The sequence below is a fragment of the Camellia sinensis genome, chromosome 8 (genome assembly GCF_055761805.1).
Source record: "Camellia sinensis isolate YWXY chromosome 8, ASM5576180v1, whole genome shotgun sequence".
Lineage (NCBI taxonomy): Eukaryota > Viridiplantae > Streptophyta > Magnoliopsida > Ericales > Theaceae > Camellia > Camellia sinensis.
In genome coordinates, this window is record NC_138968.1 from 49,173,468 (window position 1) to 49,193,592 (window position 20,125).

The window sequence follows — 20,125 nt, forward strand, 5'->3', positions numbered from 1 at the left end:
GTCTAAACACATATTCAAAGCGACATTTAACTAACGATGCAAGTTAGAATGATGCACCGAGCCTTAATGCATGCAATACAAGTGGATGCAAACATGAGAGACGCTAAATGAAACATGATGCTTCTAAACTAACTATCATAAGTAGGTAAAAGGGAGAAAGACGTGGGGTTAGAAGACATACAGGTTATTACAACATTTGCGCCCTCACACAGGAGGATTCGAATAAACTAACTAGCTAAGCTAATTAACTAGCTATTACAAAACGCATGAAATAAACAACAAAACTAGCTAATTAAATATTTCAACAAATTAACTAACTAATTGAACTAACTAATTAATTAATTACAAATCAAAACGAACTAATTAATTACATGAATACAACATGAAAGAAGTGTTAGGCTAGCTATTCTAATTACTCTGCCTTGGGAAATGAGGAATGCTCATGCATGCACGGATTTCCACCCGAAAAAGGTCACTGCCCTGCTGCCAGATGCCTCTATTGCACAATAGAACATTTTCAATGTTTTTCATCTCAGAATCAACTTTGTTTTGCTAGAAAAGTACACTGCTTGGTGCAAAGGTGGCCGACAGGCCAAAAGTGGTGACCGACCTGCCACAAAGGTAGACGGCCGTCCATAAAAAGATGGTTTGCCGGCTAGAAAAAGTGGCTAGCCAGCCACTGAAGTCTAGCCCTTCCTGTTACAACAGAGGACAAACAGAGCAAAAAAAGGGTATTCTCAAAGGATGTTTGTACACTTTACCCCTTCTTATCATCAGACAACTGAAAGGAGTAGTAAACTTGATTCATAGGCCATCAATCCAAACAATTTCATTGCATGATGGCCTATGAACCAAAGGGTACACTTTCAATAAATGCTCAAATAAAGACTCTCAAACCTCCTCCTTATTATGAATGATCAAGGGAAGTGGTTGACAATGACTCTTAAACCGTTTTCATCACTAATGAGTATGAAATGACTCAAGACTCAAGGGTTCAATTAACGTTCGATTGAACCCAAACCAAGTTATTATCTTGCATAATTTTAGTCCAAGTTTTATTATGCCATTTTAATTACCTTTCCATTCTTTAATTCATTAAGTCCAAAGGTGAAGATTAAGTCCTCTAAAGGAGGGAAATATCAAACCAAGGGTTAGTTTAAGACATGAGAGAGATGTCAACCCCTAAGGAATTAAACCATTAAGTACGACAACCTCTATCTCAAGCTAACAAAAACAATCGGTTTGAAATAACTCTCAAAGCAAATTGGTTAAAAGTGTATAGGCAAAAACTCAAGAAATTTCAAGAGAGAGAGAGAGAGACATAGAGAGAATTGTAGAGAGAGAAAATTAATTTTGCTCTAATTTTTCTAACCTTTAAAAATGGAAGTGGAGGTCCTCTATTTATAGAAAAACATCACACTACCCCAGAAACACCCATCCATACACGTGTAGGTAGATGCAAACATCTGTGCAAACAACTGGTACTGCTGGCTGAAAATATCAGCAAAACACACTTGTGGCCGGCAGGCCATCCACTTGGCCGGCAAGGCACAAGGGTGGCCGACAGCCCACAAAAATGGGCCTATAGGTCCCAGGTTTTTTAGGTTTGAAAGGCTGGGGTTTTGGTGCAAAAACAAGGCACAAGGTTTGCAGGGTTTTGAGGCTCAGAGCTGTGGCATTCCACTAAGGACATTCGAGCACTTGACAAGCATATACATTCATCATTGGGTGTGCAAGTGATGGTGCCCAAGTCGTAAGGGCGGTAAAAAATGGGGTGTCTACAGTTGCTGAATAATGTTATCGAGTCGATTTGATGTAGGTAATGGGATGAGAATGTTCGAAATGGTCATTCCGACCTATAGACACCCCATTTTTGACTGTCCTTAAGACTTGGACGTCATCGTTTGAACACTCGATGATCATCCATGCGCGTGTTCGTTTTGAGTTCTCGGAGGTTTCGGCTACGCGCCTTGCCTTAGGATCTCTCAACTTGTCTGTTTTTGTGTTTTTGCTTCTGAGGGAAGAGGGTGGCTTGTTTGCCATCCCCTGAACCCATCGGCCAAGGTTTAAAGCCGTCGGCCTTGTTTTCTTGCCATCGGCCAAAAGTTTTGGCCGATCGACACTCATTTTGGTCGATCGGCACTTATGTTGGTCGATCGGCCATGTTTTCTGGTCGAACCCTGTTCATTTACTTCATGCAGGTATTTTATGCCAGCTGTCACAACTGGCATGCACAATTCAACCCTTCCATACACGTGTATAGAGGGATTTGCCCCTTTGCTTAGTTTCCTCAAGAAGCTTTGCTTTTGGTTCTCCATAAGAGAGAACCATCTCTTCCCTCCTCAAGGGTTCAGAAAATTGAGTCTTGAGGGATAGATATACTTTTGTATCTATTCTTCTTTGTTTAGCCTTGTTTTGTACTCAAAAGTGTAGTATTGTCTTACTATTGTACACAAACACACACTAGAACACCATCCTCTTGGAGCTGAGGTCCCTTAAGGCTGATTCCAGAGTTCTTGGGTTGGTTTGAGCTTGGAAAACCTGCTGGAGCTTTGTTCTTGAAAGTGTTCTTCAACGATGAGCATTCTTGCTTTTAATACACCTTTCTTGCTTAAGCTTTTAGACCTTCTTGCTTATTGTTTTAAGCTTAACTCTAAACTACAATAAGTTCTGATTTTTGATGCTTTAGATCTTTGTTTATGATCACTTTTTGGTTTGGGGTTGTTTCCCCCCTCTTAGGCCTTGTTTTAGGCCATCCCTTTTGGCCCTTGTTCTTGGCTTTGCATGACCAGTGGTGGGAAGGTGGTTTTGGAGTCCTAAATAGGAGAGGGTCATCCCTTCTCCTTATTGTCTTGAATGCTAGTATAAATAGCTTATATTGGTAGCATGTTTGCTTGGCTTGTTTTAGCTTCATTTCAGTATGTATTAGGCTTTGTTTTGCCATGATATAACACTTTTTTGACTTGGTTTGGACATACCATGTATGCTTCATGTACTTGCCTTGCAATCCTTTCATTTGCCTTAACATGCACCATGCTTTAAGCCATGTTTCTAGCATGATTTTGGCTTGACTCCATGAAGCTTTTAGCCTTGTTGTAACATGCTTAAGCTCTGATTTGAGTTGTTTTGACCATATATGCCATGCTTTGTATAGCCATAAGGCATTCTAGCTTGTTAGCCTTGAGTGTCTAAGTCACTAGCATGCTTTACTTGGACCATTTCAATGATTTGGCATCATTTGTTATACTATTTCAGTCCATTTTTCATGCTCAAACACTTGCACTTGTCACTCCTTTAATGCTTTAAAGAGTTGATGTTTTATGCCTCATGAATGGGTCATTGTGTGTGCCATCATGTTTAGGTCTTTGGGATGCCATCTAAGTGGGTTTTTTGTCTTGTTTTACCATGCCATAACTCTATTTTTCATTGCTTAAGTCATGCCATGTTTGGTTTTGATAGGTGTAGTGTAACACCTCTTTTGTAGCCTTACATGCCTCATACTTTCGGCCCTTTGTTCTAGCTTATTTTGGCTTTGGTCCTTGCATGTTTTAGGCTTATTTTGGCCTGATCTAGGACTTTTTAGATTATACTTGCCATTTGCTTCAGATTTTGCATAGCCTTGGTTTGAGTCCCTTGGCTAATTTCAAGCTTTAAGCCTTTTTGTATGACTTGCTTGCTTTGTTTGGTTGGTTTGGCACCTTTCCTAACATGATTTCAGAGCTTACAATGTATGTCACATGTCCATATTTGTCCCTTTTTAAGTGTTCTTGAAAGTTGCTCTCCTATGCTTAGGTGATAGGCCAATTGGCATGCATATTTGTATGTACCTTTGTCTTCATTTCCATAGCATTTCGACCACTGATTTGGGCTTGTTTAAGAGTTGTCCACTTTAGTTTAAGTTCATCCTTTCGCATGTTGTTTCATGTTTACCTCGCATGTTGTCTCATGCTTATTGCATACTTGGTACATTATATGTTGTTGCATATTAGTTCCCTTGCATGTTGTGGCATGCTAGTCCTATTACATTATGCTTACATGCTTGTTGCATGCTTGCTAATTGACATGTTGTTGCATGCTCATCCATCTTGCATACTTGTTAGATTACATGTTGTTGCATGTTTGTTATTGGTATTGTTGTTGCATGCCTATTACATTGTATGCATGCATGTTTGCATGCTTAGGTTGCATATCGCTTGCTTACATGCTCATGTTGCATTAGCTTGCTTGCATGCTTAGGTTGCATTGCATTGTGTGTGTATTCCCTTGCCTCTTGATCAAGCGTGATAGAGGTTCAGGCCCCTTATGTGTTTTTTTTTGTGCATTTCATTTGATATTGAATTGCACACTTAGATCCTTTGGCCATCATGCATTGAAATGCGTGATTGGTGGTCCGAGGGTCGAGAACTACACACCTTTGAGTCTTAAACATGATAAGGGGTGTAGTTGTGCAGACATTGTCTTGTAAATGTATTGCTATGCTCTATTTATCCTTTGCTACAGCAACAGGAGCTTTTCACAGGAAGAAATGGTCGATCGACCATATTCAGTGCTGATCGGCAACAAACACTTGGCCGAGAGCCTTATATTTGGTCGATGGCCTTCCTATCTTGGTCGATGGCGTCATCTCTTGGTCGATGATCTCCCACAGTGTACACAAGATGGTTCAGAAGTGTCACAGAAGTTGGCACAATTTTCAGAGGTACAGAGTAGTGCAAACAGAGGCAACATAAAGCATGGTGATGGATTTCTGAGCAAAGCCGTCCGAGCATGCATTCATCCCTCGTCTCGAGGCCATCTCAGTATTTTAATAACTTAGAATAGTTATTTATTTCGATTTGGTTATGTAATTAATTAATTAGCTTGCTAGTTAGTTAATTAGATGATTTGTATTATTCTTTTGGTCCCTCCGTCGAGAGGGCGCAATTATGTAATAAGCGTGTGTGTGTGTGATGCATGTCTTCTAACCCCCCACCTCTTTCTCCTTTTTACTTACCTGCTTTCAGTGGTTAGTTCTAGGGCATATTTCAATTAGCATCCTTATGCTATGCATGTTTGCACCATTCATCTGTATTGCATGCACCGGGCTCGGCGCATCATACTAACTGCATTGTATTTCAATTCCAAGTTGAATACATGTATCAAATTGTCGCATCCCATATGCCATTTTAGATTAGCCAAGCCTATTCTAGTTGCACTTTGCATGCGATGCATTAGTCATTTTAACATGAACTAGGATCATGCATGATTTCTAACTAGTTTCTTGTTTTGGCTCGGAGTACACTGTGAGTGCTTATGCTTTAGAATCTTGCATGAGTGTGAGTTTTGCCAAGACAACATGCTTTCCATGAGGCTAATCGCTTATATGATATAACTGCCTGAATGCCTGTGGGTGAAGGTTGGATTACTTGAATTGGGACAATTCATTGAAATCTGCATTTAGCCTACTCGCGAGTAGCAAACTTCAAACCATTTTCAAACAAATGAAAATGCAATGCTTTGTTCCAAATTAGGCGATCTAGTCTATATTTGTGTGTTGTGCGCATCACATAGTAAATTCTAGCTAATAACCGGAATAAGAATGCATATGTTTTAAAAAACAAGATATCATGCTTAGTACAGGCCGATCTTTGATCGGGCGAGCGGGGGTGCTCATTGCATGACCTTCCCCAATCGTACCCAAGTTCCCGAGCCGAGGCAACTTTGGTGATGACAGATACGTGGCCTTAGGCACGAGTCATGGTTTCCTAAATTCTCCCAAAATAAAATATTTAGGTGGCGACTCTGTATCTGGCAAAGCAGTCCATGTTTGGCACTTCTTTCTTAAAAATCAGTTTTTCAAAACGATTTGTCGGATTTGGACTTTTTGGTGATTTATCAGTCTTGCATTACACTTTGCGAGATCAGATTAAGAACCGTGACATTGAGTCCGAACTGTAGCATGAAGCCCAAGGGCGCGTCTACACAACCACACTTTAGTTTCGCTGAGAAGAGGATGGTATAGCAGAGTAACTCTTGCAGTGATGATCGAAATGTAAATAGAAGATCTTAAGGTTGCTTAATTGTGACACCAATGTCGGGTAATGTAAACGACCATGCATGGATGTGCCGAACAACTATCGAAGGCAAATTTGATGCTTCCATTATTACTGAGGAAGATGGACGAGCATTAACGAGCTGACCAGTGGTGATGTCGAGTTTAGCCCCCATGTAGTTGAGATAGGCACTCGTGCTGTATCATCTCGCTGTCAAGCAAAACTAGTTGTCGAGTTCTAATTGGTAGAAGGCTATGCGTAAGTGCGAAATATTATTCTCGGCGCTGGAATTGTAGGTGTGTTACCATTTCCATTGGGTCAAGTTACGTGAGACCATACAATTTTATACCGCTGTGAAATATAAGTGGTGAAGGCATGATGTATATTGCTGAGCAAGCTTTTCTTGGTCAGAGGCAATGACTTGCTCAAGGTTAATTTGCTGCAATGTTAGCTCATTGGATACCCCATAACAAATATTTCGGCTGGAATAGGCGGATGGTCGGCTTGTCGAGTCACTTGATTGACAAATTGGCTCTTTCTCTTGTAGAAGCACTTGGTCAGCAACTTTCTTAAGTTCTTTGGTTTGCCGAAGCACCTCTTCGGTAGCTCGGTTTCATCTTGTTAACATTTCATTGGCTGGAGAGTTAGGTGACTTTGCTTGCCAAAACATTTCTTCAGCAAGTTGCCTTGACCTTGTGTGTTGCCAAAACCTCTTCTAGAGAGTGAATGTCAAGTCTCTGTATTCAACAAAGGTCAGACACAATTTGTGAGCATAAATGTATGTATACATACATATATATATATATATTAAAGTTGAATTTTAGCAATAAACATAAAAAAAGAAGAGAAAGACCAAGCCATGGGTCTACTTTTCCTAAAAAGAGATTGGACAGAATTTGATTTTGTATAAAGCAAGATCACTAACCTTTTTGGTTAGATCATATTTACATACAGTACACTAGTCTGAGCACCTTAAGGGTGGTGTTTGCTCTTCTTGTCATTGAATTATTTAGCTCTTTCTCACAGACGACACCAATTATGAGACCCAGAATCCTTTCACATGGATTGTTGATGAGATCCAACCAAAAGCTGAGCTAAACCCCTGTAGATCTGTGAAGATGAACATAGTCAGTGCCGCTTAACCGAGGTTGTTGGCCGGAGACACTCCGATGATAAAGTTAGTAACTTGAATCGAAGAAAGAAGATGAAGAAATCAAGGGTATTGAGTGTGTTGTGCTGTGTTGTAGAGATGAGAGAGCGCCCTACCTTCTATGTCCTACTTTCCTTTTATAGAGGTGTGATATTTGCTTGGTAGCTATTTGTTTGGTGGGCTTTCTTGTTAGTCTTGGTGCATTCTTAAGACTTGTTTGGGTTGGACCCAAGTGAGCTGATATTTTTCTGGCTCTCACAATAACCACTGGCCAATATACTAACAAAGGGAAGGAAAAAAAGCAACATACTAGTTATGACAAATATACTAACAAAGAGAAGGAAACAAAGCAACAAACATATTACTTATGCTCCCCGTTTGGTATCGTTTTCATTTTGGATAAACTATTAATAAATCCTATTAGTTTGATTTAATTCCTATCAGGTTTTATTAAAAATAAGTCTAAATAAAATTGTCGTTAAAAATAATTTTTGTGACGATTTTTACATATGTCGTTAAAAATTGATAATTAGTGACATTTTCTTGTCACGATTTTTTTTTATAAATTGTTGCTAAAATTACAATTATTGATGTTTTCTGTAATGAATTTTCCAAACGGTCGCTGAAAGTTCGAAATTAATGATTTTTTTTGTGATGATTTTTTTAAACTGTCGCTGAAACTAATAATTAGTGACATTTTTTGTGACACAATTTTTAAAATTGTCGTTGAAAATTAACAATTAGTGACATCTTTTTAATAGTGTTTGATGAAAAACGCCATTAATTATTATAGGACCTATTGGATAACATGCCCACCTATTAGGACATACACATAAGTCCCCTTGTTATTGATGCTTTCTGTAACGAATTTCTCAAATTGTCACTGAAAATTGAAAATTAATGATTTTTTTTTGACGATTTTTTTAAGCTGTTGCTAAAACTAATAATTAGTGACATTTTTTGTGACACAATTTTCAAATTGTCGCTGAAAATTAACAATTAGTGACATTTTTTTAATAATGTTTGATGAAAAACGCCATTAATTATTATAGGACCTATTGAATAACATGTCCACCTATTAGGACATACACATAAGTCCCCTTCATTTTTATGTTTCACCTTTTGTTTTTGTTTTTTTTATTTATTATTTTAAATAATGATAAATTTTAAAAAAATCTATTGTTTCTTACATGAAAATTCAGCGAATTGATAAATAAATAAAAAAAAAAAATTCAAGATTGAAAATGGACTGCTTTCAATAAGAAGTAAACATTCTTGAAAACATTTTCAAAGATAATTTGCCAACAATATTCTCAAACAAAATAATCATTAATACAGATTTATATAAAAATAAATAAATAAAAACTAATGGTGTTTGGGTGTAAAAATTCAATATAAACTGTAATATGATGTCAACATTTATGATATCATCCGTTGATAATATAGGTACACATAAATAGTCATTGGCCCAAATCTTAAATTTTATTAAAACATAAATGGTTCAAGATTACACATGGATATTCATTGGTGTTGGGTTTTTATTCTTGGCAATCCCGTTTGACAAAACTCTTTTCAGTTGTACTTGTTTTTGCACTTTTATTTTAGTGAGGCTATGAGTTTATTAGATGCGAATCCAACCCGAATCGTGCTTTGCAAAGAAGTTTGTGATGTTAACACTTTCAAGATTGCCACTTCGCTGATTATGACGGGGATCGAGTTGAGAATCTTTGGTTCCAAAAGTTTGATCGCCAGCAAAAATACTGCGATATGTGTTTCCCCGCTCAAGCGGCCAATCTGACGCTCGAGCAGAGATCGTGGGACAGTTTTCTATAAATACGTGTTTCAGTCCAAATCAAGGATTATTTCTCCAAATCTTCTTCTTGGGTTCTAGGGTTTATATCTGGGGATATTTTGCTAGTTTTCTTTGATGTTTTGATTGAGTATTCAACTCATGGTTTAAAGAGTATACATCAAAGGATTATTTATTTGTTCTACACAAAAGAGAAAGTTGTTCTTCGGTGGATTTTGAAGAATTCGAGCCTGAAGCTTTGGTGGATTCTGGAGTGGCTCATCGTCAAGACAATTCCGAGGTGAAGACGGGGTTGGAAGAGGCACATAGGGGTTGGTTCAATTCGGGCGTGGATTCGCTAGGTAATTGAGAGTATACCTGTGTAATTCCTTTATATCTTCTTAGTGGATTGTTTTATGGCTGTTGCCTGTGGTTTTTTTATCACAATTGTGGGTGCTCCAATTGTGATTTTTCCACGTTAAAATCGTTGTGCCGATTTGTCTTGATTGTTTGATTGGGATTGTTTTATTGCTTAAAATTGATACATAATCACAAATCAATATCTAGCGGATTTCTAGATTTTTCAATTGGTATCAGAGCGGGCCGCTCTTTTGTTTTTTTAAAAACTTTTGAGCGAGATCTTGTTTGATTTGTGATAATGGATTCAATACATGAGGGAAATTCTATGGTTCGACCACCCTGCTTGACGGATCCAATTATTCTTTTTGGAAAGCTCGGATGAGATCGTTTTTGAAATCTATTGATGAAAAAGTTTGGCAATCAGTCATGTATGGGTGGACCGAACCAACGATTACCGTTGATGGAATAATTTTTCCCAAACCAATTGATAAGTGGGACACAATTGATTACCAAAATAGTAGCTGGAATAGTAAAGCTATCAATTCTCTCTTTTGCGCTGTCACACCTGAAGAGTTTAGTCGTATTTGCAATTGTGAAGTTGCAAAAGAGGCTTGGGATATCTTACAAACTATTCATGAGGGCACTCCTTCTGTTAAACGCTCAAAACTTCAAAGGCTCACGTCTAGTTTCGAAAACCTTTCAATGAAAGATAGTGAGACCTTTGATGAATTTTATGTGAAGTTGAGTGACATTGTAAATTTCAGCTTCAATTTAGGTGAAAAAATACCGAAATCTAAGATTGTAGGAAAAATTTTGAGGTCCTTGCCCGATCGGTTCCAACCAAAAGTTACGACTATTGAGGAGGCTCAAGATGTTAACAACCTCAAGCTGGGTCATCTGGTTGGAAATCTCCAAACTTATGAGGCACATAGGAATTTCAAAAAGAAACAAAAAGGTACTATTGCTTTTAGTAGTGCTCATAGAGTTAGAGAGGATTCTGATGAGGATTGTGAGATAGATTCCAAGATTACAGATGCTTTTGTAAAACAATTTAAAAAATCTTTTCTGAAAAAGAATCCTAAACTTTTGGAATCTACTCATACTCATAAATCTAAAGGCAAAGATAAACTCAAAATTAATTCTATAGCCAAGAAGGAGAAAGAAAAGATACAAGGGAACTCTAAAAGAGTCCAATGCTATGAATGCCAAGGATTTGGCCACTTTGCTCAATAATGCCAAGGATTCACTTGGGATAATGAATCAGAATCTGATAAAGATGAAAGTGACAACGAAGATCAAGGTGAAGAGGGACACAAACAATTCCTTGCCTTCATGGAAGCTTCTGATATTGATGGACGAATAGAGTATCCGAACAGCCCGGTTGAGAATGCCACTGATGATGAATCCTCAGGAAGTGAAGACGAAGAGCTTGAGCAAGCTTATAAAAAGTTGTATAAGGAGTTTCTTAACCTATCCAAATTGAATGACAAACTCACTATGAAACTCAAAGCTTGTGAAAGTGAGAATGTCAAAATAAAGAAAGAGATTTCCGAGGCTAGGAATGATGCCCTTAAGATTTCTAATGATCGACAAGCTCTTTGTGCAAAACTCTTGACTTGTGAGACAGAGAGGAATGAGCTACAACAAATCTATGCAACATATGAAGAAAAAATTGAAACTCTCGAGATGTTTCAAGTTGCTTTGGAAGAACTAATGATCAAGAAAGAGGAAGAATTCAAGTGTGCTATGGCTACCATTGGTCTTTGGAACAAAGGATCAAAGACTTTGGAAGATATCATTGGGTCTCAACATATGTGTTATGACAAGAGTGGTATTGGCTTTGGTGATAACAAAGAGCAAAAACAGAATGCATCCACATCTCATGATACAAGAACTCAAGGGCAGGGGAAGCAAAAGATTCAACAAGAGGAAAGACTTCTAAATCTTTCTAGAGTTGGTAAGGTCAAAGAAAAGAAGGTACACCCTGTACACCCTGTTTTTATTTGTCATCATTGTGGTATGCATGGTCTTATGTGCCCTTATTGTTATAAGTTGCATGGGAGAGTGTCTCATAGAGATGGAAGAAATTCCAATATCTCGTGGGAGAGGAGACACTTCATTGGTAGTAATGAGGTTAAAGGTCATATTAGACCTCGTTATTTTGATCAGCTTGAGACCAAACATGGAGTGAGTTTGTATTTGCCTAGACCTAAAAATAGGAAGTTGGAAACCAAGTCGAGATGGGTTCCCATTGAAAGGAAAGGGAACCACAACGTCAAGACACCACCCAAGAACCGCCATTCTCACAACTTTTTTCATACTAAAGCAGTTTGGGTAAGAAAACTTGACTTGTGTTAATTTGTTTATTCTTTTTAGTTTTTGGGTTTCTGTTTTGTTTTTTTTCTTTTTGAGTCACTTAATGTGTGCATGTTCGTTTTCTGTCTTGCTTTGTTTAGAAAAAGAAAAAAAATAATTTAAAAAAAAAACCAAAAAGATTTTCTTAGTATGGTTTTGCAAGCTTAAAATTTTTGAGTGGTCCTTGGTGCATATTGGAATTGATGAGAATATCCATTACATGTTAATATGTGTGTACTTTCTGTGGTCATTGCTCATTTTGGAGTGTGTGTTCTTTGACTAGTATGTCTCATTCTGTACACACTCTTGGATTAGCAAATATCGGAGCCTTCCGCCTTAGTGATCTGTTTTTTTCTATGGACTTCTGGCATTGTATCTTTTGTTTTTCTAGAGGAATTGACCTTGTCATGACCCAAACCCGCCCCTGTAGGTTTAGTACCGTAACCGGCTAGTAATCCGTGGATTACCAAAGGCCTCTGAATAGATTAGCAAATAATAAAGGGCTGCGGAAGCAATAATACAAAATAGACAAGGTCCAATGAGCTGTGCTAACGTATATGGGACAGAACATTTCAAAACTTATTTATATATACATAAATATGCCAGTCCAAATACACAATATTTACAAGGTATTTATAGAATGTACTTCCCAAGACCTGACTTTACAGAGCATACACAAAGACTAGCATGAATACAAAAACAACCATGGCATTAGGCTTCGTTCGGAACCTCCTCCGGAGGCACAACAGTTGGCTGACAAAAAAAAAAACAGAAGGCCGTCAACTCTGGCCCTGGTCATGTGCCGGCTCACCTACATACATAATATAAACTGTGAGCGAAAGCCCAGTGAATAATAATAGAGTAAAGGGTTTCAATGAATGAGTTTGCACAGATTCAGAAATCATAATTCAGATTTGTATCAAATTCATCATTTGTCCAGATCATATACGGACAGAAATCATAAGTCATGATTAAGTTTACGTGATACATCCATTAGCATTAACAGAACAGAACATAACGTATACACGTGAGGTTACAAATAACCAGTTCCATAAAGGAACCTCTGGATCCGGGCAACAGAACAGAACTTGAGCCCCTGAGACAGGGCCTCTGGTACGGGTAACAGAGTGCAGACAGAAATAAGTTCAATAAAAGAACCTCCGATACCGGGAAACAGCTAACAGATATCACATGCTGCTAAGGATGTCACGAATACATATCAGAAAGTGAACAATCATTCATTGTACAAAACATATCATTTCGAAAACAGATCTTGTTTAATCACACAGAAAATAGATACAGTTGAACATAACTTTACTAAGTTATTACTCACAGTTGGCCTTGAAACAAACAGACGGAGCAGATTAGTCAGGCATAACGCGGCACATGACCTACATAATACATAACAGATACACACTTGAAACACACGTTCTATTTGTACAAAACTTACTTCGTTGGCTTTATAGAGTCTTAAACATGGCCTAGGAATGCCTAGGATGGAATGAGGATGCAAAGATGCCTTGGAAAACATTTTTTCAAAACTTGCTGAAAACAGGGGTCTCGCTCAAGTGAGGCTTCCTTTGCTCGAGCGAGCTTGTCAAAACAGAGGGGTCGCTCGAGCATAGACTCCTTCGCTTGAGCGGTCTGTAAAAATGCAATAGTACTGGTTGTTGAAATTTTACGCTCGATGCTCACTCGAGCGTGAGACACAGCTCTTCACTCAAGTGTAGGTCTCGTCGCTCGAGCGTGCGTCTGCGTGCATCAAAAACCTGAGAGCTTGCAATTTACGCTCAAGCCACCATTCCTTCGCTCGAGCGAATCTCTGAACAAACGATGGTCGCTCGAGCGTGGAATCCTTCGCTCGAGCGAGGAAGCCAAATTCTGGAATTTCCAGATTTGCCTCCCAAGCTCAAACCAAGCATTCAACACCTCAAGTCTCAACCCTTTGGGCCCATTTTTTGGAAAACACTTGTAAACTCATAGTATAAGATGTTTCAAAGATCAATTTGTAAAATCAACACCCAAATGTGAGCCAATTAAACACAATTTCAAATAAAACTTCAAGAACAAAACTTAAATGTAACATGCATGAATTCTCATGACTTCTAATGCTTCAAAACATGATCCAAAGCAAGATTAAGCTCAAGAATAGGATAGATTCATGGACTATAACAAAAATATGGACATGCATGTGAGGATTCTATGAGAACAACCTCACAATTCAAGAATGTACACATGCATGCAGGAATTACTACTCAATTCAACATTTAAACCAATTCTTGACTTTAATCTTCAATTTTACCATGGACCATGCAAGGTATAACTTAAATGCACAATCAAGAAGATGATTTTCCTACCTTGGGTCTTCAATCCCAAGTATGGAGGCTCAAGTATGCAATTCTTCTACAATTCCTCCAATTTCCAAGCAAGATCTCTAGATGAATTCAATCTCCTCCCTCACTCCCTCTCTCTCACGGTTTTGGCAAGGAAAAAGGCTGAAAATGGTGTATGAATCAATTCTAAACAATGTATGAGAAAGTGGCCCACTCAAGGGCAATGATGTAATTAACTTGCATTCACTTAATCGATGTTTAATCTAGCATTATTTAATCTAATTTAATCGTTCCAACCAAATTTTAATTAAATCTCCCATAAAACCACATATATTTTTACTAGTATAAAACACTACTCAATTTCTGAATCGATCGCCGATAAGGCTTTCAATTCGCAGTTTAAAGTCAAAGGCATGAACAGGTTATTTTATCGCAAACAGATAGAAATACAAAAATAATGCAATACACATGTAAATTAATTCTGGATTCCTTCTAAATTACTGTTAGGCATAAATAATCATGGTTTAGCATTAATCAGAGGTCGGGGTTATTACAGACCTATACTAGCATATCATGGGTGATGTTAAGTCTCTTAACCACCTTCCATATTTTTGCATTTCCATGGCTTTCCTCTCTATTCTTTGTAGTCCAGCCATGAGGAAAAGGCTACCTCAGAGTCACCAACCAGGCTATCCTTATTATATCCATGCTCCTCTGGTTCGGTTTCCATACTCTTGAGCGTGTCAGCTGCCAATGAGTGTGAAAAAGAAAGAAAAAATGTGCAAAAGAAAAAAAAAAGTGAAAAAGAAAGAAAAGAAAGGGATTCATTGATTGATGGAGAGCCTCCGCTTTTACTCACCAAATACCCCTTGATTCCTAGTGGTTTGACTTTCCTTTGTTGTGCTTAGATTCTCATGCCGGAGGTCCAGCAATTAGATCACTGCTAGGATTTGAATCTCGTGTTTGTCGAACTCCAAGAGTCACACACACACTTTTCTCATGGGATCTATGCTTTTCACATGATGCATCACTTTCTTTTATGAGGAATCTTCTAGAGGCTATGCACATTGTGTTTTCAAGTAATTGTGTTTCTTGAATAATCTTGTGTGTTTCAAGGTTCAAATCTGAAATTCCCTGCTTGCTCCACCATATTATTTTTTGTCGTTTTCTTCTTGTTCATTGTTTTTAGTGAGGAGGAGTTTGGTTTATCATTACAAGAGTTTGTTAGCATGAACACTTTGATTTGTTTGGTAAGGGAGACTGGCTTTAGTTGTTTTGCATGTTGCTATGCACTGTTTGCTTATTATTTCCTTCTTGCATGCTCCTGATATTTACATCATCATATCATTGCTTGTGTGGTTTATGTTCTTGCTTTAGTTGATTGAGCTTCCTTTGTCAATTCGTGACAAAAAGGAGGAGAAAGATGTTTTTCATGTATTCATGTCATGTGACGGGTGCATGTGTCTTAGTTTTCATCTATTTATGCTACATGTTCTTAAAATCTCCAAGTCGCATCTATTCATATTTTCCATCTCATACTTCAAGAAAATCTTGTCATATGTTTATTGCTTTTTCATATACTCTTGTGGGACTAATAGTTGTTTTGGAGATTGTGGCACTAATAACTGTTTTGCAGATCATGACCTTGAGAAAGAAGTAGGCTTTTGTTGGTTGTGATGGGTTGGAATGATTAGGTTTTTATTTGTTAGGTGTGTTTTGTCACTGCATTCCCAAAGGGGGAGATTGTTAGGATTTTATTCTTGGCAATCCCATTTGACAAAACTCTTTTCAGTTGTACTTGTTTTCGCACTTTTATTTTAGTGAGGCTATGAGTTTATTAGATGCGAATCCAACCCAAATCGTGCTTTGCAAAGAAGTTTGTGATGTTAATACTTTTAAGATTGCCACTTCACTGATTATGACGGGGATCGAGCTGCCCAGTCAGCTCGCGGGGTTCAAGGGGCAGCGCCCCTTGGCGGGTTCGAGGCAGCGACACGGCGGGGTCGAGGGGCACGCCTCCGAAGCAAAATGAAAAAATGCATTCAAAGTTGCCTGTCCGCTCGAGCGGACATTCCCTCGCTCGAGCGGAGAATCCTTGGTTCCAGAAGTTTGATAACCTGCAAAAATACTGCGATATGTGTTTTCTCTCTCGAGCGGCCAATCTGACGCTCGAGCGTAGTTCGCAGGACAGTTTTCTATAAATACGTGTTTCAGTCCAAATCTAGGATTACTTCTCCAGATCTTCTTCTTGGGTTCTAGGGTTTATATCTGGGGATATTTTGCTAGTTTTCTTTGATGTTTTGATTGAGTATTCAACTCATGGTTTAAAGAGTACACATCAAAGGATTATTTGTTTGTTCTACACAAAAGAGAAAGTTGTTCTTCGGTGGATTCTGAAGAATTCGAGCCTGAAGCTTTGGTGGATTCTGGAGTGGCTCATCGTCAAGACAATTCCGAGGTGAAGACGGGGTTGGAAGAGGCACATAGGGGTTGGTTCAATTCGGGCGTGGATTCGCTAGGTAATTGAGAGTATACCTGTGTAATTCCTTTATATCTTCTTAGTGGATTGTTTTATGGCTGTTGCCCGTGGTTTTTTTATCACAATTGTGGGTGCTCCAACTGTGATTTTTCCACGTTAAAATCGTTGTGCCGATTTGTCTTGATTGTTTGATTGGGATTGTTTTATTACTTAAAATTGATACATAATTACAAATCAATATCTAGCGGATTTCTAGATTTTTCAATTGGTTTAAATGTTATTAAAATATAAGATAAATTATATCAGTAGTCCCTACATTTTTCCCCTTATGTCTTTTTGATTGATTCACTTTCAATTGGCTCAATTTTGACCCTTAATTTTAAATTTTGTGTCATTTTGGTCCAATTGATAATGTCGTTAGTGTTTTTGATGGAAAATAATCACTGAATTAGTTGAGTTTAACTCACTAAGTTTAGTAAATTTATAATTTTACTCTAAAAAATATGATGCATGCCACTTATATTCATATTTTTCATAAAAAATGCTAAGAATTGTAATCAATTGGACTAAATTAAAATAAAATCATAAATTCAGCGTCAAAATCCAGCCAATTGAAATTATAAGGGCTAAAATGACACAAACACCAAAGTATATGGACTACTATCCCAATTTGCACTAAAATATAAATGGTTCAAATCTAAAGTAATGAACTTTTTTCCATCTCACGCTTGCCCATTTCATTAACAAACGTAAGCTTTCCTGCCGATTGAATTTACTTAGGCTCTTCTTCCCTGAAGACAGTATAAGGTACATTCAAGGAATTCATGTGCTTGAAATGCTGAGGGATGATAAACCAATATGGGGTTTTACCAATTCTAGGGAGTATACCATTAAATCTAGTTATTGGCAAGCTCAATAAAAACAAAATATCTGAATAGCGCCTAATGTATCTAGTGACAACCCTCTTGGGACTTGGATTTGGAAGTTGAAAATTCCCCTCCAATGGTCCATTTTTCTTTGGGAATGCCTTCACAACATTCTTTCGGTTAAAAGTCTTTTGAAAACCTGCCATTTAATAGTTGATACAGCTTGTCCAAGATGCCAAAATGCAGATGAAAATTTGGAGCATTTATTTTCCAATGTCAAGAGTCTCATAGAGTTTGGAGGGGTAGCTCATTAGGTCTTGATTTTTCTTTGGGAGCTTCTTTATCTTTTCCTACATGGCTGGACAAATAGAAACATGAGGTTTAAGATGATGATATTCTCAAACAACTCATTGCTATTTTGTGGGCTATATGGAATCAAGAAACAATGATGTTTTTCATTCATCCATGCTTATTTGTCATCAAACAAATGTGTGAGCCCAGAATTTTTGCAACTATATAAATCTGAGTTTGAGTAGGCGTGGTATGCAGAAGGACACATCCATAGGGTTTGCTAGTGATTTTGAACAGAGTTTACAATTATATAATTCATGTCTTATTAGGAATTATATTCCTTACAAAATGTCATCCTCTCAAGGCTCCCAAGCTTAGCTTGCACATGCTACTATGACCAAAGATCTCCGGTGAGAACATCTTGGACAAATGCAAACATGGGTAGAAGATTTGTAGGATGTGCAAACTATGGGGTAATCCATACTATTTATTTATTATGTTCTATAATATTTAATTAAAAATCTGAATTTATTTCTTAAAATTTTCATATTCATGCTACTTGTAACTACTTTGAGTGGATTGACCCACCATTGTGCCGCTACTCTCGCGATCTACTACCAAGACTTGTGCACCGAGTAAATCATATGGAATTACAGGTTGAAAAAGCTCAAACAAATGAGAAGCTATATCAAAGACTTTTTCTAGGAAGTTGGATACTGTTTTTATGTTATATTGCACGTACTCTAAAATGAAAAAAAAAAAAAAAATAGAATGTTATGTAACCTGACATGAGGAAGGAATAAATGTAATATTGAAGATTATTTTGAGATATGAATGAAATATATTTAAAGCATTACAAAACCTATTCACTAAACAACATTTCAAAGTCTTCATTGAACACAAGCAACATTTAAAATTTTTGCCTCATTCTAAGACATCACAAAACATGTTCAATAATATGCTTTCCAAACAAGACAGTACTAAAAGCCCTTGAAAACATGACAACACTACCCGACCTTGAAAATATATAAAAAAAATATTAAACATTACATACTAATTGGCCTACAAAAACCAAGAATAATGTTCTATGTATCCAATACTACACCAAGAAACAGGCCTTACAAAAATCACCAAATATTGTTTAGTCATTATATACTACCCCACCCCATAAACTAAAGAAAAGTTGTTTAATCCCTCAACCATGTTCCTTTCCATTTTGCATTCCTACCAATATTCCTTTGTATAAATAAACCAGCCTTTCTAGGTGGTGCATATCCCCTTCCAGCTTGGGGCACTTCTCTACCATATGGTGTAAATAGGTTGGATACCTCTAGGGAAATGTTTATGCAATATTACATATAATGTGTTATGTTATTTGAAAAACACTAGTCATACATAATCATAATCCACATAAGGTGTCCAGGCCTATACTTGAGGGACTGAAGGCATAATTGGCTGGGATCATAATCCACATAAGGTGTCCAGGCCTATACTTGAGGGACTGAAGGCATAATTGGCTGGGATGCAGAACTAGGAAGCCCTCTAGCTGATGCACATATACTTGCTCCATAGGGCATTGTTGGTTGTGTCTGAGCTAAACCTGGATGGTATGCAACTGGATGGTATGAAGTTGAGTGAGTGACAGCTGGTTGATATGAAGCTGGTTGAGTGGCAGCTAGTTGGAATGAAGCTAAGTGAGTGGCATCTTGTAAGGATGAAGCTGGGTGAGTGGAAGTTGGTTGAGATGAAGCTGAGTGAGTTGCAGCTTGTTAGGATGAAACTAGGTGAGTGGCTGCTGGTTGGGATAAAAGCTTTTGTAGATTGTATTTCATACAAATTGCAATGCACAAAATTAATGGATACAAATATATATGAATTTAATTTGTGTAGAATTAGTGCATTGAGTTAAAATAAATTGAAATGTATCATGCTTGGTCGACTTGCAAATTTCCTAGAAATGGTACTTGGTTCACCCTTTCTCTTGAACATTTTGGAGTTTTTATGAACTGAACCTTTGCATGATCTTTTGTTGTGGCCAAAACCCATGCACTTTGCACATTGCACTGTTTGTTCTTCCTTGACACCTTATGTGGATTCTTGCGCTCATTAACATCTTTTTTTCTCTCTTTTCTAGGCCTCCATGTTGGTTTTCTATAGTAAGGAGGGGTTATGGCTTGCTATCCAATCTGAATCCACTCATGTTTCCCCAGCAAAAGCTTTTTCATGAAAGAATATGTCCTCAAGTATGTCTCCTCACTGAAGTAATTATACACATAAGTTATTAAGGTATACACAACTTATGGCATGTTTACAAGGTATACCTGTTAGGTCTCAATCCCTACACCCACGTGTTCTTACCCTCAAATAAACTATATGAGTTGTGTCATCATAAGCCACTTCAAACTTCAAGCCACCTGCAAAGCTAGCAAAGCAATTCCTAACATCGTCTTTGTTTGACTCTAGTTTCTCT